The sequence below is a fragment of the Chiloscyllium punctatum genome, chromosome 37 (genome assembly GCF_047496795.1).
Source record: "Chiloscyllium punctatum isolate Juve2018m chromosome 37, sChiPun1.3, whole genome shotgun sequence".
In the NCBI taxonomy this organism is placed as follows: domain Eukaryota; kingdom Metazoa; phylum Chordata; class Chondrichthyes; order Orectolobiformes; family Hemiscylliidae; genus Chiloscyllium; species Chiloscyllium punctatum.
In genome coordinates this window covers 62,062,433-62,089,222 of record NC_092775.1, presented here as the reverse complement: position 1 = coordinate 62,089,222, position 26,790 = coordinate 62,062,433, and positions in this window count along the sequence as shown.

Genomic DNA, 26,790 nt, shown 5'->3' with positions numbered 1-26,790 from the left:
CCCAGGTACAGGATTTGAAATGTTAACTCTGTTTACTCCCCACAGATGTTGCCAGACCTGCTGTGTTTCACTCGACATTTATGCTTCAGATATCCAGCATCTGCAGTTCTTTGTTTTATTAAATTATGATTATATTGCATCTGGGCAAATTCCTTTCATAGTAAGAGTCTCATTACTCAAGTGGTTTCATCTCAACCATTTTCATAATTGAGTTGTGCATCCTGGCATCATTGATAATAGGATAGCAGATGCCTTCCCATTCATTTTCCTTCAAAGAAATTGGTGATGCTTTATAGACAGGTTTCCTCAATTTTAGTGGTTTTATAATCTAGAAGGCCATTTTGGTCTGTAATTTCTTGTCACTGGATTATGGCTTTAGTCTTTCTAAAAGTTTGCTGTTTCCATTTCATAAATTCACACTGTGGACTGGAACCTCAAATCAAGACACAAATAGATCCATCTGATATTACGAGAAATAGGCAATTAATATTTGCTCAGCCAGTAAAACCCACATCCATAAAATGAATAATAATTTTTAAAAAGTCCTCCAAAACATTCATGGTTTTGTCAAATGTGATGACCCGTTCAGAAATCCATGCTGACGCTGTTCAATCATATCATTATAGATTGGTATAAGTGAGGACTGCAGATGCTGGAGATTAGAGTCGCGAGTGTGGTGCTGGAAAAGCACAGCAGGTCAGGCAGCATCTGAGGAGCAGGAGAATTAATATTCTAGGCAAAAGCCCTTTATTAGGAACGAGGCTGTGAGCCGAGGGGGTGATGAGATAAATGAAGTGGAGGGGGGCTAGGGGAAATTTAGCTGAGAGCGTGATAGGTAGATGAAAGTGGGGGTAAAGGTGATAGGTCGGAGAGGAGGGTGGAGCGGATAGGTGGGAAGAAAGATGGACAGGTCATGAGGGTGGTGCCAAGTTTAGATTAGATCACCTACGGTGTGGAAACAGGCCCATCGGCCCAACAAGTCCACACCGACCCGCCGAAGCGTAACCCACCCAGACCCATTCCCCTACATTTACCCCTTCACCTAACACTATGGGCAATTTAGCATGGCCAATTCACCTGACCTGCACATTTTTGGATTGTGGGAGGAAACCGGAGCACCCGGAGGAAACCCACACAGACACGGGGAGAATGTGCAAACTCCACACAGACAGTCGCCTGAGGCGGGAATTGAACCCGGGTCTCTGGCGCTGTGAGGCAGCAGTGCTAACCACTGTGCCACCAAGTTGGAAGTTGGAAGTTTGGTTCTGGGATAAGGTGGGCGGAGGGGAAATGAGGAAACTGGTGACTTCCACATATATGCTGTGGGGTTGGAGGTCCCAAGGGGGAAGATGAGGCATTTTTCCTCCAGGTGTCAGGTGGTAAAGGAGTGGCGATGGACGAGACCAAGGACCTGCATGTCCTCGGCAGAATGGGAGGGGAAGTTGCAATGTTCGGCCACAGGGCGGTGGGGTTCCTTGGTGCAGTTGGCCCAGAGATGTTCTCTGAAACGCTCTGTGTGTAGGCACCATGGCTCCCCAACGTAGAGGAGACTGCATTGGGAGCAATGGATACAGTAAGTGACTGTGTGAAAGTGCAGGCAAAACTTTAATGAATGTGGAAGGCTCCTTTGGGGCCTTGGATGGAGGTGAGGGAGGAGGTGTGGGCACAGGTTTTGCAATTCCTGCGGTAGGAATTGTTGGGAGGGGAGGGTGGGTTGATGGTGGGTGGGGACTTGATGAGGGAGTCATGGAGGGAACAGTCTTTATGGAAAGTGGAAAGGGGTGGGGAGGGAAATATATCTCTGGTAGTGGAGTTTGTTTAATGGTGGTGGAGATGATGGTGGATGATGCAATGTAAACAGAGGTTGGTGGAATACAAGGTGAGGATCAGAGGGGTTCTGTCCTTGTTGCAGTTGGAGGGGTGGGATTCAAGGGCAGAGGTGAGATGTGCTGGAGGGCCTCATCAACCACGTGGGAGGGAAAATTGCAGTCTTTAAAGAAGGAGGCCATCTGGTGTGTTCTGTGGTGGAACTGGTCCTCCTAGGAGCAGATGCAGTGGAGACGGAATTGGGAATAAGGGATAGCATTTTTACAGGAGTTAGGGTGGGAGGAGGTGTAGTCTAGGTAGCTGTGGGAGTTGGTGGGTTTGTAGGAGATGTCAGTGTTGAATTGGTCACCATTGATGGAGATGGAGTAGTCCAGGAAGGAGAAGGAGGTGTCTGAGATGGTCTATGAACTTAAGGTCGGGGTTGAATGTGTTGGTGAAGTAGATGAACTGCTCTAGCTCCTCATGGGAGCATGATGTGGCACTGATACATTCATCAATGTAGCAGAGAAAATGGTGGGGAATGGTGCAGGTGTAACTATGGAAGATGGACTGTTTCACATAACCAACAAAGAGACAGGCATAGCTGGGACCCATGGCTACCCTTTTCGTCTGGAGGAAGTGGGAGGATTGTCTAAGTTACCACATGCTTTAGATAGATTCTAAACATTTTCCCTCCTCTGGCTGTCGAACTAACAGATCAGCAGTTCTCCATTTTTTCTCTCAGTGTCTTCATCTTAAATGTGTGTCTTGACTTTATAGATCAACCCTGTGGTTGACAGCTCCTTCCTGACTAGATGCTGTGCCAGTGGGAATGACGTGAAGTTGTACACAAACTGACACAATTGTGCAAAGAGTGGCATTTCTAATTTGTAAATGCACACTTTTATTTCCCTTTTCCCTTTAGTAGATGAAGAGGTTTGGCAATGACACATTAACATGAGCGATACTAAATTGGCTCGGTTTTGATTCTCTCATCACCCAGTGTTCATCGTAGCTCAGCTGTGCGAAAATGTTGTTCCATTCAGAGTATTGATTCCTCAACCAATTATATTCACGATGCATGTTTATACAACAGGATTTCAATATTTGAAGAGGTCAAATATTGAGGGAATCCACTGTAGCCAGTTTCAAAATCCAACATCGAAGATCTCCTTGACACTATTGCAGTGAGCATAAGTTTAATGATAATCATTGTCAGTATAATTGGTGACATAATGATGCTATTTCAGCATGGGGACAATGTCAGTGAAAGTGACAGCGGTGGGAATTCACAGATCTTGTCTTATATTTTATTAATTTGAGCTCTGTTTTCAGGATGCAACTCCTAGCACAGTTTCTCTTAAATACTTGTGAAAATTATGCATTTAGTTCTTGTACAGTAGAAACCACAAGGGATATTATGGATATTTGTTACAAATCATCTCATACATGAAGGTACAAGCACAATGCACAAAGGGATGCTGCAGATATATATATAACTACCCATCCATTAGGCTTGGGTATGAGATGAAACCCCACAGAGATATTGATAAATATCTGCTATATTTTATCAGTTAGACTGAAGTACAAGGCAAATTCCCTGAAAGAATATTATGAATATTACATATCATCCATAATGGTTGAGCATTTTACAAACTTGAGTATATTGGCTCCTCCAACACACCATTTGTTACATTTTATAGATCATTGATGAATTAGCCTCAGGTATAATTTGAAACTGCAGAGGTATATTGGTAACTATTGATTACATATCATCCAGTAGATTCATAAAATGGGCAGACATTCCAAATATGTTTTCTTCAATCATTACGCATATTAAGGAGTATTTTAGAAGCTAAATTAAGAGCTGTCATTAAATAGTATAGCATTAAATATTCTTCAGGGGAAAACAACTGACTACTTTAAATATGTACAATAATTCTGTGTCTGTCACACAAGAAGGTGATAATGCTGCTTACAAAAATTCCTTTTCAGATTGTGTACAAAAACAAGAAAAGTAAGGTGAACTTTTAGAAATCATTGATTGGGCCTCAACACAAGTGCTATGCAAACATTTTGGGAATTACATTTCAGCATGGATGTCAAGATTTTGAACAGAGTGTAGGGTCGATTTATGTGTTGCTGGAAAAGCGCAGCAGGTCAGGCAGCATCCAAGGAGCAGGAGAATCAACGTTTCAGGCATGAGTCCTTCTTCTTTTCCAGCAACACATTTTCAGCTCTGATCTTCAGCATCTGCAGTCCTCACTTTCTCCGAGTAGCGTCGATTTATTAAAGTGGTAGCAAGGATGAGTGACTATCATTACATGGAGAGATTGGAGAAGTTGGACTTTTCTCTTGAGAACAGAGAGAGTTTTGGGAAGATTTAGACAAAGGAACTGAAGGCAGTGTTGCTAATTTTACAGATGACCCAAAGACAGGAGGAAGGACAGGTAGGGTTGAGAATGCAGAAGGACTAGGAGAGGCTAGGAGAGTGGGCAAAGAAGTGGCAAATGGAGTACAATGTGGGTAGTGTGAGGTTATGCACTTTGGTAGAAAGAATAGAGACATAGACTATTTTCTAGATGGGTAAAGGCTTCAGAAATCTGAAGCAAAAAAAAGCACTTAAGAATCTGAGTTCATGATTCTTTTAAAGTTAACAAGCAGGTTCGAGTGAGTTTTGAGAAGATTTGTAGCTCAGGTTGAGGTTTTGGTATAAGTTTGTTCACTGAGCTGGAAGGTTCGTTTTCCGACATTTCATTCACCATACAAGGTACGTCATCAGTTAGTGACCTGTTTTCTATTTATGTGTTTAAGTTTCCTGGGATTGGTGATACCATTTCCTGTAGTAATGTCATTTCCTGTGGTGATGCCATTTCTGTCCCTTTTCTCTGAGGTTGGTAGATAGGGTCCAGATCGATTTGTTTGTTGATAGACTTCAGGTTGGAATGCCATGCTTGTAGGAATTCTCATGTGCATACCTGTTTGGCCTCTCCCAGGATGGATGTGTTGTCCTAGTCGAAGTGGTGTCCTTCCTTATTTGTATGTAAGGATACTAGTGAGAGAGGGTCATGTCTTTTTGTGCTAGTTGATGATCATGTATCCTGGTGGCTAGTTTCTGCCTGTTTGTCCAATGTAGTGTTTGTTACAGTTCTTGCACGGTATTTTGTAAATTACATTAGTTTTACTTGTTGCTTGCATGGGGTCTTTCAAGTTCATTAGCTGCTGTTTTAGTGTGTTGATGGGTTTGTAGGCTACCATTATGCCAAGAGGTCTGAGTAGTCTGGCAGTCATTTCCAAGATGTCTGATATAGGGGAGAGTGGCTAGGATTTCTAGATGCATTTCGTCTGCATGTTTTGGTTTGTTGCTGAGAAATCAGTTGATTGTGTTTATTGGGTACCCATTCTTTTCGAATACACTATATAGGTAATTTTCCTCTGCTGTTCATAGTTTGCCTGTGCTGCAGTCTGTGGTGGCTCATTGACATAATGTGCTAATGCAGCTTCGTTTGTGGATGTTGGGATGATTGCTTCTGTATTTGGTCCATATGTGTTGTTTTCACTGGCTGTTCACTATATTGCAACATCTAGGAATGGCAGTTTGTTGTTGTTTTCCTCCTCTTTAGTGAATCTTATGCCAGTAGGAATGTTATTGGTGGTCTTGAAGGTTTCGTCTAATTTGTTTCGTTGAGTGATGACAAAGGCATCATCCATATAGCAGACCCAAAGTTTGGGTTGGATGGTTGTCAGAGCTGTTTGTTTGAGTCTCTGCATTACTGCCTCTGCTAAGAACCCTGATATTGGATATCCCATGGGTGTTCCATTGGTTTGTCTGTAGGTTTTGTTGTTGAGGGTGAAGTGGGTGGTAAGGCATAGATCCATTAGCTTTCCGATATTGTTCTTAATGATGAGGTTGGTGATGTTTGGTGTATGTGTCTTTTGTTCTTCCAATAATGTAGTCAGTGTTTCCTTGGCCACTGGATGTGAACAGGAGACCATTATTACATCAAAGGAGACCATTATTTCATCCTCTTTAGCTTGGTCCCTTTGATAGTCTTGGATGGAGTGAATGCAGTGATGTACATCTTCAACTAAGTTTTTTAGTCTTTGGTATAGCTCCTTGGCTAATCTGTACTTTGGTGTTCCAGGTAACGAGACTATGGGTCTGAGGAGGGCTCCTGGTTTATGAATTTTGGGTAGTCCATGGAAGCATGGTCTGTTGGATCCTTCTGGTTTCACTTTTTGGAAGTCTGTCTATTTTAATTCTCCAGATTTCTGAAGATTTTTGAGTAGGGCTGTGATTCGGTTCTTTAGTTGCAGGGGTCAGGTCTATTGCCACCTTTTGGTAAGTGTTGGTATCTGCAAGCAGTGTGTTTGCTTTCTCAATGTAGTCTGTTCAATTTAAAAAGACTGGCAAACATGCTTTGTCTGCAGGTACGATAACAATGTTTTTATCTTTTTTGAATCGTTTGAGTGCTTTCCTTTCTTGTGTACCGTTTTTATCTTTTTTGAGTCCTTCTAGTGCTTTTCTTTCTTTTATATTGAGTATGCAGGTTATGTGGGCAGATAGGGAGGCAAATGTAATGCCAGCATTTATATCAAAAGGGCTAGAATAAGGAGAAGAGATGCACTACTGAAACTGTATAAGGCTCTGTTCAGACCACATTCAGAATATTGCATGTAGTTTCGGGCCCCATATCTAAGGAAGAATGTGCTGACCTTGGGGGGGGGGGGGGGGCTCCAGAGGAGATTTACAGGAATGATCCCAGGAATGAAGGATTTGCCATATGAGGAAAGGTTGAGGCTCTGGGTCTGGACTCGACGGAGTTTCGAAGAATGGCGGGGGTCTCAGTGATACTTACAGAATATTGAGAAGCCTGGATAGTGTGCACATGGAGACCTGTTTCCACTAAGAGGAGACCCTCGGACTTGAGGTCCCAGCCTCAGAGTGAAGAGGTAACCATACGGTACTGAGATAAGGGGGCATTCCTTCAGCCACATGGTGGTGAATGTGTGGAACTTATTGCTGCAGAAGACTGTGGAGGACAGGTCATTGAGTGTATTTAAGACAGAGATACCTAGGTTCTTGATGAGTAGAGGGTTCAAAGGTTACGGGGAGAAAGTAGGAGAATGGAGTTGAGAAACATATTGGCCATAATCGAATGGTAGAACACACCAAATGGACCGAATGGCCTAATTCTGCTCCTATATCTTATGGTCTGTTTAATCAAGGTGTTCAAAATTATGAGTGGTATTAATAGAGTAATGAGTAAGAAATAAAAGCAGTGGGCAAAGGGGCCATAGGGGAGATAGCTTTTATTTAACACATAGAATGCACAATGTGAGAGTCATAGAGTCATAGAGATGTACAGCACGGAAACAGACCCTTTAGTCCAACTCATCCATGCTGACCAGATATCCCAAATTAATCTAGTCCCATTTGCCAGCAATTGGCCCATATCCCTCTAAACTCTCCCTATTCATATACCCATCCAGATGCCTTTTAAATATTGTAATTATAGCAGCCTCCATCACTTCCTCTAGCAGCTCATTCCATTAATGCACCACCCTCTGTGTGAAATAGTTGCCCCTTAACTCCCTTTTAAATCTTTCCCCTCTCACCCTAAACCTATCCAGAACCTTTAGTTCTGGACTCCCCCACCCCACGGAGAAAACCTTGTCTATTTACCCTATCCATGCCCCTCGTGATTTTATAAACTTCGATGAGGTCACCCCTCAGCCTCTGGCGTTCCAGGGAAAACAGCCCCAGCTATTTGCAGGCGCAGTAACCAATTGTACTGTATCAAAAGGAAATTGCATAAATAATTGAAAAGGTGGAAATTATGGAGCTACGAGGAAAATGAAGGATCAGACAGCTCTTTTGAAAACAGCAGTCAGTATTGATGGAATGGATGGCCTCCTGATGTTCTCTATGCATCTATATCAGTTACGAGACTTAAGATACCTAAAACTCTTTCAATGTTGAATGTCAGATGCTCTTTGAGCTATACGTGTGTAAATGCCTTGGTGAAAATCTGCGGCACAGCTTGCTCCAGTATTTAGTGCACAAAATTATATATTTAATAGCTTTATTTGCTAGCAGTGTTATTCAGTCACAACGATATCAACAGTGTATGGGAAACTAAAAGGGCCATTTTTTCAGTAAATTACATCCTAAACACATCCTAGTAAACAAAAAATCATAATCAGTCTTCTGTGTTATTCATTTTATTTACTTTATATTTTTATTGAATTTGGTGCAAATTCAGATTAGGAGTGTTGGTGCTGTGAATATTGGGACATGACATGTTGTCTTTAAAATGTTCCACACTTCAGCAAAGTCTATTTAAATAGAGTAGACAGTGAATTGATAGTGGTTCTGACCCTGCCATGGTATGCTGTCAGATAAAGGGAAATTCTTCAGAGGAACTTTGACTCATAGATTGGGTAGTGCTTTGCATCAGTGTCTGCTGCAGCGAATTGCTGTCAACAGATGCTTAAATGAGGTGGCTCAGTCCATGAAGTATGAGCCACAAGATGCTATGTGAGTGCCGTGGTCAGCTTCCACGTCCTGTCACCAAGAACGCAAGGGAGATCTTTCAAAGTTTGGAAACCGTGCAAAGAATGGAGCAGATGAGACCACAGGAATTGTTAAAGCTGAAGTCAGGTGGCAGAGATTTTAGCTTTTATTCAACGTAGGTGAGATAAACTGGCCTGAATGGCCGACATCATGAATATTTATCTCATGACCTTGAGAATGTACAGAGTAGTGCTCGATCATTCCCCATGGAAACTGAAACCTCGGACCAGAGGTTTAAGGATATGGGATGTGGGGAAATTTCTTTACCCAGAGAGTGGGGAGCCTGTGGAATTCTCTGTCACAGAAAGAAATTGAGGCCAAAATATTGAATGTTTACAAGACAGAGTTAGATATCGTGCTTAGAGCTAAAGGAAATGGGGAGAAAGTATTGAATTAGACAATCAGCCATGATTGTATTGAATGGTAGAGCAGTCATGTGAAAGCCAAATGGCCACTCCTGCTCCTACAGAATCATAGCATCATGCGGTGTAGCAGAGACCTTTCAGCCCATTGAGTCTGTACTGCCAAAAGTACATTCCTCTTTACACCAAACCCATTTTCCTGCACTAGGCCCATAGCCTTGAATGTTTTGACACTCAAGTGCTCATCCAAAATGCTTTTTAAATGTGATGGGTTTTCCCACCTTAACTCTGACCCCACCACCGGTGCATTTCAGACCCCACCACCGGTTTTCCTCAAAGCCCCTCTAAACCTCCTGCCTTTCATTTTAAAAGTGGGCACGCCTGTTCTTGACCCTTCAACAAAGGGAACAGTCGCTTTCTATTCAACTTGTGTCTTATAATCTTGTAGATCTTTCCATAAGGAGGAAATCTAGGTCTTTCCAGTTGTACGTTGTGTACGTTAGTCATCAGTAGAAACTCAGTGGTTTATTTCTGGCCCAGATATCAGGTTCTCAACCACACTCCTCAAAATCCCAACGAGGGAACCTAGAAATGACTGGCTTGTTAAGAAAAGCCACCAAGCAAAACAGCATGATGAGGAAATAGTGGAATGGCTTGAGCTTTTGAATGGCCCAGTTCAGGTTCACAAGACAGATTTTCATGTAGATTCAGATAAGGAACCCTTCAATCTATTTGATCTCTTCATTCCAAAAGGCCAGCCTGATTGGCTGACCCGCTGAAGCATCCATTTGCTTCAATTCAGTACCCTTGCCTCAGCTATTCTTAACAACCAATCAGGGGAAAGCAATACTGCTCATTGTCCATCTTCAATTTTACTATAATCCTGGTCAAACAGAGTGATGATGGTGACCATGAAACCATTAGCATTCTCTTGTAAAATCCCACCTTGTTCACCAGTGACCTGAAGAGAAGGAAACCTGCTATCCTTACCCAGTCTGGTCTAGATGTGATTCCAAACTGATAGCAATGAGCTTGATTGTTAACCACCATCTGAAATGGTCCATCAAATCATTCAGTTGTAATAAATTACTGCAGAAAACTCTCATAATAAAACTGAACACAAAAAAGGGACACGCCCAGCACACAGTCCTCCTTATTAACACGCTTGGACTTGTGCAAAAGGTTTCAGAGCCATTTCACAAACTCATCAACTAACAATCTAACATAGACATGCTCAGCAATTCATATCATCTGGTCCACACTTGAGTCCTGAATCACCATCCATGGAGTGTGTTCTGTCTCAGCAGCAGGTATACAGGTGGGAGGGAGTTGTCTGGGAATTCTCAAAGTTGACTGCGGACAACATGAAATCTAATGGCACCACATCAAACATGGGCAAGGAGACCTTTGCTACTTATCACCTACCAATATCAGCCAGAACTGCTGAGCTGATGTTCTAGCTTGGCCTTCTTATCAGGCCCTCATCTGGTACACAAGTGTCCTTTAGGGAATGAGATCATTCATCCCTCATTGGTCTGCCCGACTCGTGGCACCAGACCTACTGCTGTGAGGTTAGCTCTTAACTGTCCCCTGGAAATGGTCTAGTGCATCACTCAGTTTAAAGACAATAAAGAATGGACAATAAATGGGGGCCTTGCCAATGATGCCTACAGTCCATCAAAGAATAGATTAGATTACTTACAGTGTGGAAACAGGCCCTTCGGCCCAACAAGTCCACACCGACCCGCTGAAGTGCAACCCACCCAGACCCATTCCCCTACATTTAACCATTCACCTAACACTAAGGGCAATTTAGCATGGTCAATTCACCTAACCTGAACATTTTTGGACTGTGGGAGGAAACCGGAGCACCCGGAGGAAACCCACACAGACATGGGGAGAATGTGCAAACTCCACACATTGTTTATTAAAGATTCACACTCAGGGTTTGATCCTAATGACCCTCCCTGTTTCTGTGTGCAAATGGTGGTATAATGTTCCTGTATTTGAGCTGAGAACCTATATTCAGCTACCAGCACCCTTTTGTAATGGGAATGTGAGTGGATTTTCAGGACCATTCAGGTCAGCCTGATATAGGAAGGCTATTAAGCTGGAGACAATTCAGAAGAGATTTACCAGGATACTACTGGGAATTGAGGGTTTGACTTATAAAGAGAGGTTTGATAAGGCTGGGACTTTTTTCATGGAGCTGGAAGGTTTAGAGGTGACCTTATCAAGGTCCATAAATTCATGATGGATACAGATAAAGTGAATGCCGGGTGTCTTTTCCCTAGGATAGGGGATTTCAAGATGAGAGGGCATATTTGTTTAAGGTGAGAGCAGAAAGTTTTAAAAAAGACAAGTGGCAGTTGTTTTACACAGAGAGGGCTTTCATGTACAGAATGAACTTCGAGAGGAAGTGATGGATGCAGATACAGTTATAACATTTAAAAAATGATTAGATAAGTACACGAATAAGAAATGTTTGGAAGGACATGGATCAAGTGCAGGCGTGTGGGATTAGTTTAAGGTTGGGATTATGGTTAGCATGGACTGGTTGGACTGAAAGAGGAAGTGGGGACTGCAGATGCTGGAGATCAGAGTCGAAGACAGTGATGCTGGAAAAGCACAGCCGGTCAGGCAGCATCTGAGAAGCAGGAGAGTCACCATTTCGAGTATAAGCCCATCATCAGGAATGCGACTTGTGGCCCAAGGGGGCTGAAAGATCAATTGGACATTTTTAGTCAGCTTGTTATGACACACATCTGGAGCAGGTGAGATTTGAATTTGGACCTTATAGCCTCTCAGTCCTCTTGGGCCACAAGCCTCATTCCTGATGAAGGGCTTATGTTTGAAACGTAGATTCTCCTGCTCCTTGGATCCTGGTTGGACTGAAGGGTCTGTTTCCATGCTGTAAAACTCGATGACTAAATGATATGCTTGTGAATAAGAGAGCACTTATTTAAAATAACTTTTAGCAGAGGCAAAACTAACGTGAGGAAAAGCCTCCTTATTCACTGAGCGGTCAGGTACTGGAATGCATTAACTTTGACTGTGGAGGAAACATGTTCAAGACATTCAAAAAGGTATCAGACAGCTATCGGAAAAGTAGAATGTGCAGTGTTAAGGGAGGAGGCAGGAGATTGAATTGGAGTGATTTACTGATTTGGAGAGATGATGGGCTAAATGGCCTCCTTCTACATTAGCTCACAATGACATAACAATGGACTGTTTGTCTTGAATTGCGTCATTGAATTTAACATCTGTGACCTGTATAGAGTAAAATGGTTTTAAACAGGGCACGAGGACATTAATTTCAAAATGGTCACAGGGATCACCTCACTAGGCTGGCAAAGTTGAATAAAGAAATCCTGGATTAGCTGAAAGTTAGCAAACTGAAATTAGCATTTTATTCAAAGGAAGTGAAAGCAGTCAATCTCTCCACAAAGAGGTAAAAACAATGACTGCAGATGCTGGAAAGCAAATACTGGATGAGTGGTGCTGGAAGAGCACAGCAGTTCAGGCAGCATCCAACGAGCAGCGAAATCGACGTTTCGGGCAAAAGCCCTTGCATCCTCATCAACAAGCTGATTTGCAGTATCGCAGGAACTTTCACATATTTGAGCTGAAACAGTGTCTTCAGAGGGAATATACAAACAAACCTCCAATTCAAACAACGTTTTCTGGGGCAGAAACAGAAGAGATGGAGTTTTGACAATGTATGTGAAACAGACTGGAGGAGGCTCTCTCTCCCTCTCTCTCTCTCATTCTCAGGAAAATAAAGCCCAGTGACAACGGTTGGAAAGAGACACCAGGAAACCGAGAACTTTAAGACAGCTGCAATTTTCTCCACTTCTGATAGGCCCGGAGATCAACCAACCAAAGAACCATGGTATCAGCTTAAACCCTTCTGGCTCAAGGACATCCAAAACACTCCAGTTTGTATATTCATTGATCTTCCTTTTGAACTGTACGCTCTCCCATTCTTTTTTTCTTTATACCGATAAGTGTGTTTCTGTGAGTGTGAGGGACTAAAGGCCGTGTGCTTAATGTTGCATCTTTATAAGCTTTCTTTGGTTGAGCAGGTAATAAATGTCTCTTTTTGTTAACCTTGAAGTTGGCTGCGTCATTTTATTTTAGTAAAAAGAGTTACCTGTGTTTTTAAATGGAGAAAGGAATAGCCACATGCCTTTGTTGTGACTAACCTGGGAGAGGTTGAAAAGACAGTTTATCTCCCTTCACCTAGTTGTTACAACTGTAACAAGTCTGTGGTTCTGTAATTTTGTTATTAGTTCAAGGGAACGTGGGTATTATTGGTTGTGACAACATTTGTTGCCGTCTCCAACTACCCTGGAGAAGATGGTGAACTGCAGCAGTCCTTGCGGTGTAGTAATACCACAATGTGATTCGAAAGGTAGTTCCAAGATTTTGACAAAGCAACACTGAAGGAATGGTGATATATTGCCAAGACAGGATGATGTGTGGTTTGAAGGGGAACTTGCAGTTGCTGGTGTTACTTTGCGTCTGCTGCATATGTCCTTTTAGATCGAAGTAGCTGTCTAAGGAATGTTAGCAAGTTCCTGCAGCGCACCTTGTAAATGGTACATATTGCTACCATTGAGTGTTAGTAGTGGAGGGAGTGGATGCTTACTGTTGTGATGCCAATCAAATGGAATCTTTTGCCCTGGATGATGTCGAGCTTCTTAAGTGTTGCTGGAGCTGCATCTATCCAGACAAATGAAGAATATTCTATCACATTCCTGACTTGTGTTTTAGAGAGAGTGGACAGTTTCTGGGGAGTCAGGCGGTGAGTTGCTTGGTGCAGTATTCCTAGCCCCTGGTCAATGGTAAGGATTTTGGTAGTAGGGGATTCAGTGATGGTAACACCATTGAATGTCAAGAGATGGGGTTAGATTCTCTCTTATTGGGGATGGTCATTGTCTGGCTTTTGTGTGGCACAAAACGTTACTTGCCAATTGTCAATCCAAGCCTGTAAATTGCCCAGGTCTTTCTGCATTTGAACGTGGACTGCATTAGTATCTGAGGAGTCATAAACGGTGCTGAACATTGTGCAATCATTCGTGAACATTCCCACTTCTGATGTAATGATGAAGCAGCTGAAGATGATTGGGCCGAGGACACTAATCTGTGGAGTTCCTGCATAGATGCCCTGGAACCGAGATGACTGACCTCCAATAACTACAGCCATCTTCCTCTGTGTCTGATATGACCCTAACTACCGGAGAGTTTGCTCCTGATACCCATTAATTCCGGTTTTGCTACGGCTTCTTGATGCAACACTTGGTCGAGTGCAACCTTGATGTCAAGGACTGTCACTGTCACCTTATCTCTGGAATTCAGCTCTTTTGTCCATGTTTGGACCAAGGCTGTAATGAGGTCAGGAGCTGAATGGCCCTGGTGAAACCCAAACTGGGCATCATTGAGCAGGTTATTGCTGAGCAAGTACTTAATGAGATCTTGCATCAATTTACTGATGATCGAGAGTAGATTGGTGGGGTAGTAATTTGCTTGGTTGGACTTGACCTGTCTTGTGTGTACAAGACATAACTGGGAAATCTTCCAGATTGTCAGGTGGCTACCAGTGTTGTAGTTGTATTGGAACTACTTGATTAGGGATTTGGCAAGTGCTGGAGCACAAGTCTTCAGTATTATCATCAGATTGTTTTCTTGCTGTGAATTCCCATGTATTTCAAACCTGATTCCAAATATCCAAAGATTGAATTATGAAAAATGTTAAGCCCTTTAGTAATAGGAAGGGACATTGTATCAAGGGTCAGCAATTCAGCCAGTTCCACCACAGAATTGGATATTTGTTGATCTCAAAATTTGCCTCAAATGATCGAAATTCTTGTCCAACAAAATCAATGTTTCGCAGCCACGAAAGCTCCAATTGTCCTAGCGTCTGAAACTTCCATGTGAACAAAACGAACTCTAGATCTCTACTTTGTTTTTTGTGGAAGAGAATTTCCCGACTTCAATATGAGCCAAGTCTAATATTAGGATTGTCACCTCATTCTTGACGATGACTCTCCCAAGTTAACTACAAATAGGTTTTTGTACCTACCCAATTGAATCCATTTAAAATTTTGTGCACTGAATCAAGCCAGCACTTAATCCTCGAAAGCCTTCATGCTTTGACGGACAGAAGATAATAAATAGTACAAAAATGTAAGTGTTGAATCCCACAGAATGTTAAATTATTAACAATTGGTCAAGGAAGCGCAGGTTCAAACTAGCAAAGGGAACATTTAAGATGCATGTCAGGCAGTCCTCCCTCACACCAAGTTTTTCGACATATAAAACTGACAGTCAGCTGGAGTTGAAGAGACAACAGAAATTATTCAAAATATAGTTGAAAGGTATGGATCGTAGCTTTTGTTCTATGTAGATGAGATAAATTGGACTGAATGGCCTACATCATGAATATTTATCTTGTGACCTTGAGTGTGCATGGAATACAGCTCAATTATTTTTTAACACTGCTATAAACAGAGATAACACTTCCATTTTCTGGTATTAAAAGCTTTGTCCAACAATGTAATTTCAACTTCCTAAAAATTTTTCAAATCTAAACTATAAAGATTATATTAATGGTACATTATGCTAAGTATCTGAAAAATCTACATAACCCAGAATTTTCAATAAATTCATTTTTACTGACTAATTGAGATCCTGACAATGCCATGAACAAGAGACTCAGTTTTTATCGATTCACGAGTATGGGATCACTAGCAAGGTCAGTATTTCGTTGCCCAACCCTATACAACTTAATAATTTGCTAGGTCATGTCAGAGGACACTTCAAAATAAACCAAACTGATTTAATTTTAAAACAATACTCTGCCGACCTCATGCTGCATGTTTCTAACTATCGCCATTTCAGGATTCTGTGACTCAACCATGCTCTTGTATCTGGACTGTGGTTCCCTTTTTTCATCATGGGCTTTGACCAGCCAGCTCAGAGCCAGTCCCTAGAGTGAGGAGACTCCCTGAATCTCCTGTTTATATCTGTTGGCCAGAGCTCCCTGACTGTCCCAAGGTTAAAAACCCCAATCAAGGAATTCACAGACAATGAGATTCACCTGGTCCTCATTCCAATCATAGAGTCATAGAGATATATAGCATGGAAACAGACCCTTTGGTCCAACCCGTCCATGCCAACCAGATATCCCAAACCAATCTAATCCCACCTGTCAGCACCCGGCCCATATCCCTCCAAACCCTTCCTATTCATATACCCATCCAAAAGCCTCTTAAATGTTGCAATTGTACTAGTCTCCACCACTTCCTCTGGCAGCTCATTCCATACACGTACCACTCTCTGTGTGAAAAAGTTGCCCCGTAGGTCTCTTTGATATCTTTCCCTTCTCATCCTAAACCTATGCCCTCTAGTTCTGGACTCCCCGACTCCAGGGAAAAGACTTTGCCTATTAACCCTATCCATGCCCCTCATAATTTTGTAAACCTTGATAAGGTCACCCCTCAGCCTCCGATGCTCCAGGGATAACAGCCCCAGCCTGTTGCGCCTCTCCCTATAGCTCAAATTCTCCAACCCTAGCAACATCCTTGTAAATCTTTTCTGAACCCTTTCAAGTTTCACAGCATCTTTCCGATAGGAAGGAGACCAGAATTGCACGCAATATTCCAACAGTTCCTAACCAATGTTCTGTATAGCCACAACATGACCTCCCAACTCCTGTTCTGAATACTCTGACCAATAAAGGAAAGCATTCCAAACACCTTCTTCACTCTCCTATCTACCTGCGAATCCACTTCAAGGAGTTATGAACCTGCACTCCTAGGTCTCCTTGTTCCGCAACACTTCCTAGAATCTTACCATTAAGTAAGATTTGCTTTTATTCATCAGTGTTGAGATACTTGTACTGTACCTTAGCCTAGAGAGAGAAAAGAAACAACAAAGGTCATTTACCTTTCTGTGCTGTTGGAACTTCACAAAAGTAGAACTTCCATATTTTGGAAATCAACTTGTTTCACCATGTTAGTCAGAATCCTATGGGAGCCTGAATGATGTGGGCTGTGATGAGAATTGTGTCAAGAATAGCATTAGAAATCCAACAAAGTCTATTTCAATTTTGGGAGCAACTCTTGCATCTCTTATGCATCTTAATGCATTTTATGTATCACCAAACAACCGAGACAAGTTTCTTGCTGGGCATCAGTGAGTTGCCAATTAAGTGAAGTTATTGCTTGTTAAACACTTTATTTATGGCATAATTTGCTTTATTAATATTCTGCTTCTAATCTCACCAAACATACTGAACAAGCTAGATGTTGAGAATTCTTGTCATGGACATGGGGGAAAGTACCTGGAGGCTTCAACTCACTGCTTTCTTGAAAAAACCTCCCTGTTGGAAACTGAGCAAGAACATAGAGTTATAGAGTCATAGAGATGTACAGCACGGAAACAGACCCTTCAGTCTAGCACGTCTATGCTGGCCAGATATCCTAACCCAATCTAGTCCCACCTGCCAGCCCCCAACTCTTCCTATTCATTTATCCATCCAGATGGCTTTTAAATGTTGCAATTGTACCAGCCTCCATCACTTCCTCTGGCAGCTCATTCCAAACACATACTACCCTCTGAGTGAAAAGGTTGCCCCTAAGGTTCACCCCTCAATCTCCGATGCTCCAGGGAAAACAGCCCTAGCCTATTCAACCTCTCCCTACAGCTCAAATCCTCTAATCCTGGCAATATCCTTGTAAACCTTTTCTGAACCCTTACAAGTTTCACAACATCCTTCCGATAGGATCTCAGGACATGGGCACCAGACAAACGTACCTACGTCTACAGATATTGGCTTCCAAGTTGAGCCAGCATCTAAGCATTCGCATGACATATCTCCAATGAACTTATGATACTCCTCTGCACTTCAAGGCGGCACTGGTAACCACCATTGTAATGCAGCAGCAAGGACACTCTGCACATGGGGCAAGCAGAGTCATTTTGTGCCTGTTTGTCTGATCTCATTGCACTTGCTCACTCTGAACCTACCTGGATATTTACAGCATCCCTACCTTGCATTGATTTGTCTCTTGGTGCTTCACCCTGTCAGCATGAGACGCTCGTAGCTCTGCCATATTGCTGTGGCCTTCAACACAGTCACAAAGTAAGGAAGATTTTCAGTCAAGGAAGTCAAGGGAGATAGTCTTCGCTCAGGGAGTCCCAGCACAATAAGTGAAGGTCAACCTCAAATGCCAGTCCAGGGGCTTGAGTATGGTTGTCAGCCATTAGGGCCAGTCAGAATCATGATGCTGTCCAGCTAAGGGGTGAAGAGCTGAATGTCAGGCAGCTCTCCACTCCTTCTGTGGGCTGATCTCCTCCTGGAATGTGTTCGGGCAGGTAAAAGGGAGCCGAAACTGGGTGGCACAGTTATTACTTCTAGTACACATGCGGAGGTGGCCTAAGTGAGTGAGAACATGCAGGGTTCGTGGTGTGAGGGGGGTGGAGTGGGTGAGAGTGGGCATTGGGAAGATGCTGCAGGCACAAGAGTAGTAGAACATGAGCGTTGGTGGGCAATGGGTGCAATGATTGAGACAGTGTCAGCACAAAGTACCAGAGATGGGGGTGGCACGTTTCCTAGTGGAGTGGAACAGGGCATTAACCTGGTTTCTACATTGCTGGCCATCCCTCCATATGGGTGAGACTGCACTGATTCAGCTGGGAACCTCAGACCAGGTGGGTGCAGTCTGTCACTGTTTCCTCTCTGCTGGTCCTGAGGAAAGAGAACATTCAATCTCTATGCTACCTCGTCCAGCAGGACCTCCAGGTTTATGCCTGAAAAGTGGGGCAACAAATTCCCCCTGTCTGCCACATCCAGGCAAATGTTGCGACAGTTCCGGGCAACTCTGACTGACAAAGCTTGACCAGCCACAGAACAACCTTTTAAAGATGGCACCAATGCTGGTCAATTGGGGAATGCCCAAAAACTGGTAACTTGTTCTGGGAACAGTGTGTGGTAAGATAAGGCTGGACTTGAATTGTGGGGTAAGTAGTTAGTGAAGTGAGTTTAATAAGATACTGCAAAATAACTTATTAGGTCTCACGGAAGAAAAATCCTCCAAACAAAGCAAAGCAACCTGCACTTAAACAAAAATTAAGTAACGTTCAGCCCATTGAATTGAGCTGCATTTGAGATTTCCATCCATACTGGGGAACTTATCAAAAGAGGAGAAAGGAAATTTCTGTAGCAAACTGGGCATGTCTGCTCATTTTAGTAAACAGAGTATTTTAGAGCAGCTAGACATGTATTTTAGGCTACTTAACTGATTTTCCAAACCATTGTAACACCATGTGTCAGAAGAAAACTGTTATCGTATAAATTCAAGAAATCTATCAGATAACATGTTCCCCTCATCATTTTTAATACTGGCTTTTGAGATTTGCGTTACAGCAGTAAAGCTACACTGGGTTTCCCAGTATTTTAATGAGTGTCTATTAAACCTCTCCAGTGTTTGTAGCAATGTTCCAATTTTCAACTGCCTAGAAATCCAAGGGAACGCAAAGAAAAATCTTCAAAGACACACTGGAGTTCAACTTGAAGGATGATGGAGTTAACTTTAACAACTAGAGAAAGCTTGCGACTAGACATTGTCAGTCAAGGTGCACTGTGGTTTGAGTCCCAGTGCCTTAATGATGAGGCAGAACAGAAACAAGAATAGAAAGTGACAGAAGCAAATCTTGTGCTCCAGATCCTGCTACCCCTTGGGATGCCTGACTCAAAGTGTGAAAAATCTGTGGGTCAGGAATCAACCTGTTCAGTCACATTCGTGGCAGAAAATTGCTGAGTCATTTTCATCTTTAAATCTACCAACAACAGTGTTCCAATGATGTGTCTATTGAGATATTAGTCTGGAAATATTGAATGGCTTGTGTCCATCCCTAGTCTTAATGCACCTATCCAAGTGGATGATTGTCATTATTTCCAACATCAAGCTGGGAGAAGAGTTTCCTCTCCAGTTTTCTCCCTGTAGTGATTGGAATGAGGTTGGCGAGATGGGTCTCTTTAAGCATAACATCCCTGATTGGGACTGTTAACCAGGGCCAGTCAGAGACCATTGTCTGATAGATATAAATAGGAGTGTCAAAAAGTGTCCTCACTCGGGGGACTGGCTCTGAGCTGGCTGATCAGAGTCCATGTCCTGTGCTTGTGTAAATACAGGGTGACATGCGGATGGGATGTTGGCCTCCACGTAGTTATGTTGCACCCTTTCCTCAAATAAGATTGGAGAATAGACACTACCTAGGCTCTGCTCAGAGCTGAATTACTCCAATTCAGACAACATCCTAGTGAATCGCTCCTCCACCCTCTCTAATCCAATCACAAAGTGATATTCCGAATTCATGGAGATAAAACCATTATAAACACTTTTGAGTAACTCAATATATCTTGTGACTTTTTATTTACATATGTGCTTTCATTGAAGTCCTAGTGAAGAATAGCTATGTTTGATTACTCACTGAATCCTCAAGTCTTTTCTGTCTGTGAAATGAACTCTCCAGCTAATGCAGTTAGTGCCTTGTTAGTCACATTTAGAGAAGAAGATCTGGATTAAGGAAGTGATTGAAAGGATAAATACTCGAGGAAACTGATGTATTCTTCGGGGAATAAAATCCTGGGGCAATGGATATCTCGTGTGCAGGAAAGTAGTCAATCGACACTGAATAATGGAGTATGAGAGAGCGAATGTTCAAAGGTTTTGTTTGGTTATCTGTTCTGTGTGACAAGATTATATGACCTTCCCCAAGGGTTGGTCATAGTCCAACAGAGTGTATATTATTATCAGGACAAATGAATTTCACTGGTCAAACGTTCTTTTCTCACCTCATGGTTCAGTTATTTAAAGTTTATCGCTGGCCCAAAGCTAAGAAATCAGAACCTATTTGAAGGTGAACTATATTTAAAATATGTTTTGTTCCTTCTCTTGGCTTAGTATGCTTGCTGAATGGGGATAGGGGCTTCATTGGTGCTACAGATTACAGAATTATTCATTCAGCTCTGAAATAACCAACATGGGTATGCTGAAATATAATCCTCTTGATCCACATTTTTAGGGTAGCATGGTGGCTCTGTGGTTAGCACTGCTACCTCACAGCACCAGGGTCCCAGGTTCGATTCCAGTCTCTGGCAACTGTCTGTGTGGAGTTTGCACATTCTCCCCGTGTCTGCATGGTTTTCCTCTGGGTGCTCCGGTTTCCTCCCATTGTCCAAAGATGTGCAGGTCAGGTGAATTGGCTGTGCTAAATTGCCCACAGTGCTAGGTGCATTAGTCAGAGGGAAATGGGTCTGGGTGGGTTACTCTTCTGAGGGTCGGTGTGGACTGGTTGGGCTGAAGGACCTGTTTCCACACTGTAGAGAATCTAAACATAATTAATGATTTTGGTTAGTTTCAACCTAGTACCTAATCTGGAGTACCAATGGGTCAACAACTCAGCATACTGCAGCTCACTTACTCAATAGTTCCCACACCTGCCTGAGGGAAGTTCTACACTGTTACAACAAGTACACAATGCAACTTTTTTGGGGTGTCTAGAGGTTGTATTTGACTGTGCTGTTCTGACTTTAAAGTGACAAAAATGCCAACTGGATCAGTTTATTATTATACTGGATCAGTATTATTTTATAAATTCACAACTGGTAACTCCAAAGCAGAACTCAGTGCTTCTCTTTCCCTTTTGGCTTTTGTATCAGTCTTGGCTCAATACAAACCCTTTGGCCTCTACAATCGGAAAGTTCTGGATTCCTGTCCCATTTCACCAGCTGACATGCTGCTTATCTGATGAGTGATGACAATGGAACCATTTCAACTCTCTCAAGTGAATGTGGAAAGATCTCATGGCAATATTAAGGAAGGTCGATGCCCCACCTCAATGTTCTGATCAACATTTACCCTTCAACCAGAATCATTGCAAGCAGATTATCTGGGTCTTCATCACATTGTTTTGTTTAGGAAGCTGGTTGTGTACATGTTTACTGCTGTAATATTGGTGACTCTTCAAAAAGTATATACCTGGCTCAAATATGTTTAGGACATCTGGTCATTAAAGGTGTAAAAGGTATTCTAATTTTACCAATATGTTGAGAGATATTTGACATATTTATAGCAAGTTTCTCCCTAATCAGTTTTAATTCTGGTCTCCTTGCTATAGGAAAGATGTTAAACTTGAAAAGATTTACAAGGATGTTGTTGGAGGGTTTAAGCTGCAGGGACAGACTGAATAGGCTGGGGCTATTTTCCCTGTAGCATCTGAGGCTGAGCGATGACCTTATGGAGGGTTATAAAATCATGAGGGGCATGGATAAAGTGAAGAGTCAATGTCTTTCCTCCAGGGTTGGGGGAGTCCAAAACTAGAGGGTTAAGATTTAAGGTGAGAGGGAAAGATTTAAAAGGGACATAAGAGGCAACCATTTCATGCAGAGGGTGGTGCATGTATGAAATGAACTGCCAGAGGAAGTGATGGAAGCTGGTACAATTGCAACATTTAAAATGCATCTGGATGGGTATGTGAGTAGAAAGGGTTGAGAGCACAATGGGCCAAATGCTGGCAAATGGAACTGCATTAATTTAGGATTCGTGGTAGGCAAAGACGAGTTGGACCAAATGGTCTGTTTCCATGCTGTACACCTCTGACTCTAATCAATATTAACAAGAACATTTTAAAGGGGTTAATATGACAGAGTTAAAAGGTATTCAGACCAAAAACATCATCACATGAAGTGTTCAGGTATTACCTAATGTGTGATGTGGATGTCAATTACAATGGGTTGCTGTGATACAAACACATGAACATACAACCAGACCAAGTAGGAGCACAAGTACACGACTCATTTCCTCAAGCCTGCTGGACTATTCAATAAAAAGATGTCTGATCTATTTACTCTGTGTTCCTACTCAAATGTTTCCCACTACCTACCTCTGCCTTAAAAGTGTTAAAATTTCTCCTATTTGTGGAAAAGAGAGTTCCAAAGTCACTTCCGATTGAAAAAAATCTCTAACTGAAAAAAATTCCTTATGTGTTTTTCGAAGGTAACCACAGCTGTCAAACAATGTTAATGATGTTGCACTGTTACATTTGATAGAACTTCCACATCTGCGGATTTGCTGGCATCCCCAGAAGGTGAAACACCGTAAAACTGGCAAACGAGATACTCTGGTATATTCAAAATGGAGTTCCACTACATTCCGTGTGTTCAGTTGCAAGCATTACTGTTTGTTCTGGTGTTTTTTGCCTCTCGGCTTTTCATCAATTTCTGCCTCTTCCCATATCATCCAGCTCTCTTGAAACAACAATGTCTCTGTAACACAGTTTGCATGCATCTGAAGCCTCAGATATAATATGGGGCAAACTTCAGTGCCGCAACTTCAGTGAGATGATGAACGGTGTGCAGAATGCATTGGAATTGCCTTCACTGCAGCAATGAAAGCCCTGGGCGACAAATTATAAGAGGCTTTAAATCCTTAGAAACACTGAAGATCAATCTGAACAAGCTAGTTATGTTTTTTTTTCTATCTTAAACGACACATGGTGAGGATTTGGCCACCTTCAGTTTGAAGTAAGACATGGATTTGACAATTGATTCTATGTTTGGTTCAATCCTACAAAAAGTTCAAATGGGAAACTTCTGACTGCCATTGGTTCAGACACTATCCTATGCCAGCTGTCTGCTCCTGTAATTGTTCTGCAATTCCTAGAAGAGGGTGTATGGGTGAAGATTGATGCAGCCATCCTGGAAGATGAATACCTGAATTATTTCACACTTTTGGTCCACCCCAGCTAATTCTCTCCAAGTAAATGTACCTGAACTGGTGGTTGGAGTGTTGGAGAACTGTAAAGAACATCACCTGAATTCTGCTGTGCTTCCTAAGCCTAGGAGGATGTTAAGGTCTGAAAAGCAAAATTGCCTGTCAGCTTGTCTACCTTAAAAAGAAAGCTCCTATTTTCTAAATAAAAACCAAAAGAACTGCGAATGCTGGAAATCAGAAACAAAAAGAGAAATTGCTGTAAAAGCTCAGCAGATCTGGCAGCATCTGTGGAGTGAAATCAGAGTTAATGTTTCAGATCCTGTGACCCTTCCTCCATTCTGACCACAGACCCTTCCTCAATCTCTGTTTTTGCTGATTCCTATTTTAACTAGCAAAACGAAGATTTAAATAACATCTTGTCATTGCAAGGTTTGTGAAGGTTTGTAGCTCAGGTTGAGGTTTAGGGTGTAGGTTTGCTCACTGAGCTGTAGGTTTGATATCCAGACGTTTCATTACCTGGCTAGGTAACATCATCAGTGGTGACCTCCAAGTGAAGCGAAGCTGTTGTCTCCTGCTTTCTATTTATATGTTTGTCCTGGATGGGGTTCCTGGGGTTTGTGGTGATGTCATTTCCTGTTCGTTTTCTGAGGGGTTGATAGATGGTATCTAGATCTGTGTGCGTGTTTATGGCGTTGTGGTTGGAGTGCCAGGCCTCTAGGAATTCTCTGGCATGTCTTTGGATATCAAACCTACAGTTCAGCGAGCAAACCTACACCCTAAACATTTTGTCATTTTTGGGATCCCTGAGATCTCTCACATACTAAGCTAATTTGTGACTTATGAAATGCATAACAATAGACTTCCATGGTAATCTTTCCAGCTGTACCTCTGGGAGATTCCAGTGACTAAATGTCAATGATGGGACACTTGGGACAATGTATGTCAAAGGGAACACTCAATTTTTGCAAATTTTATTTTGCATACAGAATGAAAACATTAAATTCATATTCCAGATGCTGAGAAGGGTATCATTTAACACAAGGTACTCCACAAAACCAAACCTGGGACAAGCCAGTTTTCACCAAATGAGATTGATACATGCTTGCAGTAGACACCTGTTCATTTATGTCTTCCATACCTATTTGAATTGGCTAATGCATATGAACACAGGAGTGGAAGTAAGCCATTCAGGCCCCAGAGCCTGCATTTTCCAAAATTGACCAAGCTGGAGAAATTCTTCCTAATTTTATTAGAGTTTTAGAAGAGATGGAGTTAGGAGTTTGAGATCAAAGTTAACTTTGGTCTGGAAACCTTGGAGCCTGGCCTTGAACTTTTCAAAGACAGTTTTGCTTTTTTTTTTGCAGAGCTACATTAGAGATTGGATCAGTAATTTTGCTACGAATCAATGTTTCCTTAGGATTGTTAAAATTCCGATTTCTCTTTACTATTGCTTTTCTAAGGTCATGTTAAAATGTTAGTCTGTTGTTGTTATAACCGTTTAAAGCCCATGGGGAATCATTCATTAATCTCGATATTGAGCTTGTTGAGTACATTCCCTTGGGAACAGGCAATGGGTTGCCCAACTGGAACTCATCACTGAACCCTTTATAAAACAGACCCATGATTTAGTTGCTTAAAAGTCCTGATGAAGGGCTTTTGCCCGAAATGTCAATTTTCCTTCTCCTCAGATGCTGCCTGATCTGCTGTGCTTTTCCAGCACCACACTCTCGACTCTAATCTCCAGCATCTGCAGTCCTCACTTTCGCCTGGTTAAAGTGCCTGTTTAGTAAACAGGAGATCCTGCAGTCAATTGTCACTTTAAGGGTGCTGTTGTAATGTGTTAATAATGTTACTACTCGAGAAACATAGAACAGAATCTCAGAACAGATTAATAAGGGCTTTTGTGGAACAGTGATAGATTTCCTATCTCTGAACCAGGAGGTCTGGGTTGAAATCCCAGCTGTTTCAGAGATGTGTAAGAACATCCCTGAACAGGCTAATTAATAAATAAGGTAGACTATGTCCCTTCCCACTGTCATTATCCCTCCCCGGCTTTTGATGTTTTGCATTCCCTGCAACAGGCTTCGAAGTGAATATTTAATTGAGCGCACAGGTATTTTACAGGTGGTGGTTAATTGTTTAAAAAAAAAGGTCACAGCAATTTGATGGTGGGAAAAAAAACAGTTCTACGTGATAGCATTTCCAGATATATGAGAAAACTCACCCCTTTTCAGTTATTTGAAAAATCTTTTGTTGTGTTTTTGGTTGCACTTCAGCCCTACGCTCCTGATCTTTGAGCACCTGATGCAGAGAGATGTGAGTAGATCGGAGGATTTCCTCATGGATCTGCTCTTGGGCCTAGCTAGGCTGTCTATAATTAGGTCCAGGTAGTGTGCTGTGGAAGAGGCTGTCTCTGCTGACTGTCTGCCCCTTTCCATGGTTACGCCCAGGCCTGGGTGTCCTTGGAGAGGGAACACACAGTATTCATCAATGCTCTTGATGCTAATCTCACTGCTCTCAAAAGTAGTCCCAGTTAAAATAACCATGCAGGTAAATTGCCCTATACATGGAAGCAGACACGGGCCACAGTATCTATTGTTAGGGAGAAAACCTTTAGGAACCCTCAGCATAGGTGATTGATTTGACATACACACTATTGAGGACAAGTGACTCCTCGTTGATCTTCACAGAAGAGTCTTTTGCCTACTTATTATATCCCTCAATCAGACCTAGAGAACAACAGGAATGGGCCCATGGGCAAAACAACATAGAAGGCCCCATCATCACAGGAGAAAGGGGGAACTCTTGGACCCAGAGAGGGACAGATGTGATCATCCTTTTAAAGTGCATGAAGCATTGTTAATTAATCGCCCTGGAGAGCTAATTGAGCATGAGTTCCCTGATAACAAACAATAGCCTGCCCAGTAGGAACTCATCATCAGAACATTTTATAAAGCAGACACAGTGGCAAAACCGTCTGTTCTGGACTGGGACTGGTCTATGTACACCAAGAGTAGTGGCTCTATTTCAGTGTTCAACAGTAAAAGATGTTCCTTTCCAGTGTGCCTTCCTGAGTTATTACAGTGATCATACAGGCTCTTAGGAATTGTGGAACCATCCATTATGCATTGTTAGCACACAACATATAACTGGCAGTCAAAACCATAATTTCTTTCTGCTGCCAAATTTGAACTTCTGTTCTGACGTTTTTTGTAGAACCCTTTCTGAGAATTATAGCCATATCAATGTTTACACATCAGGC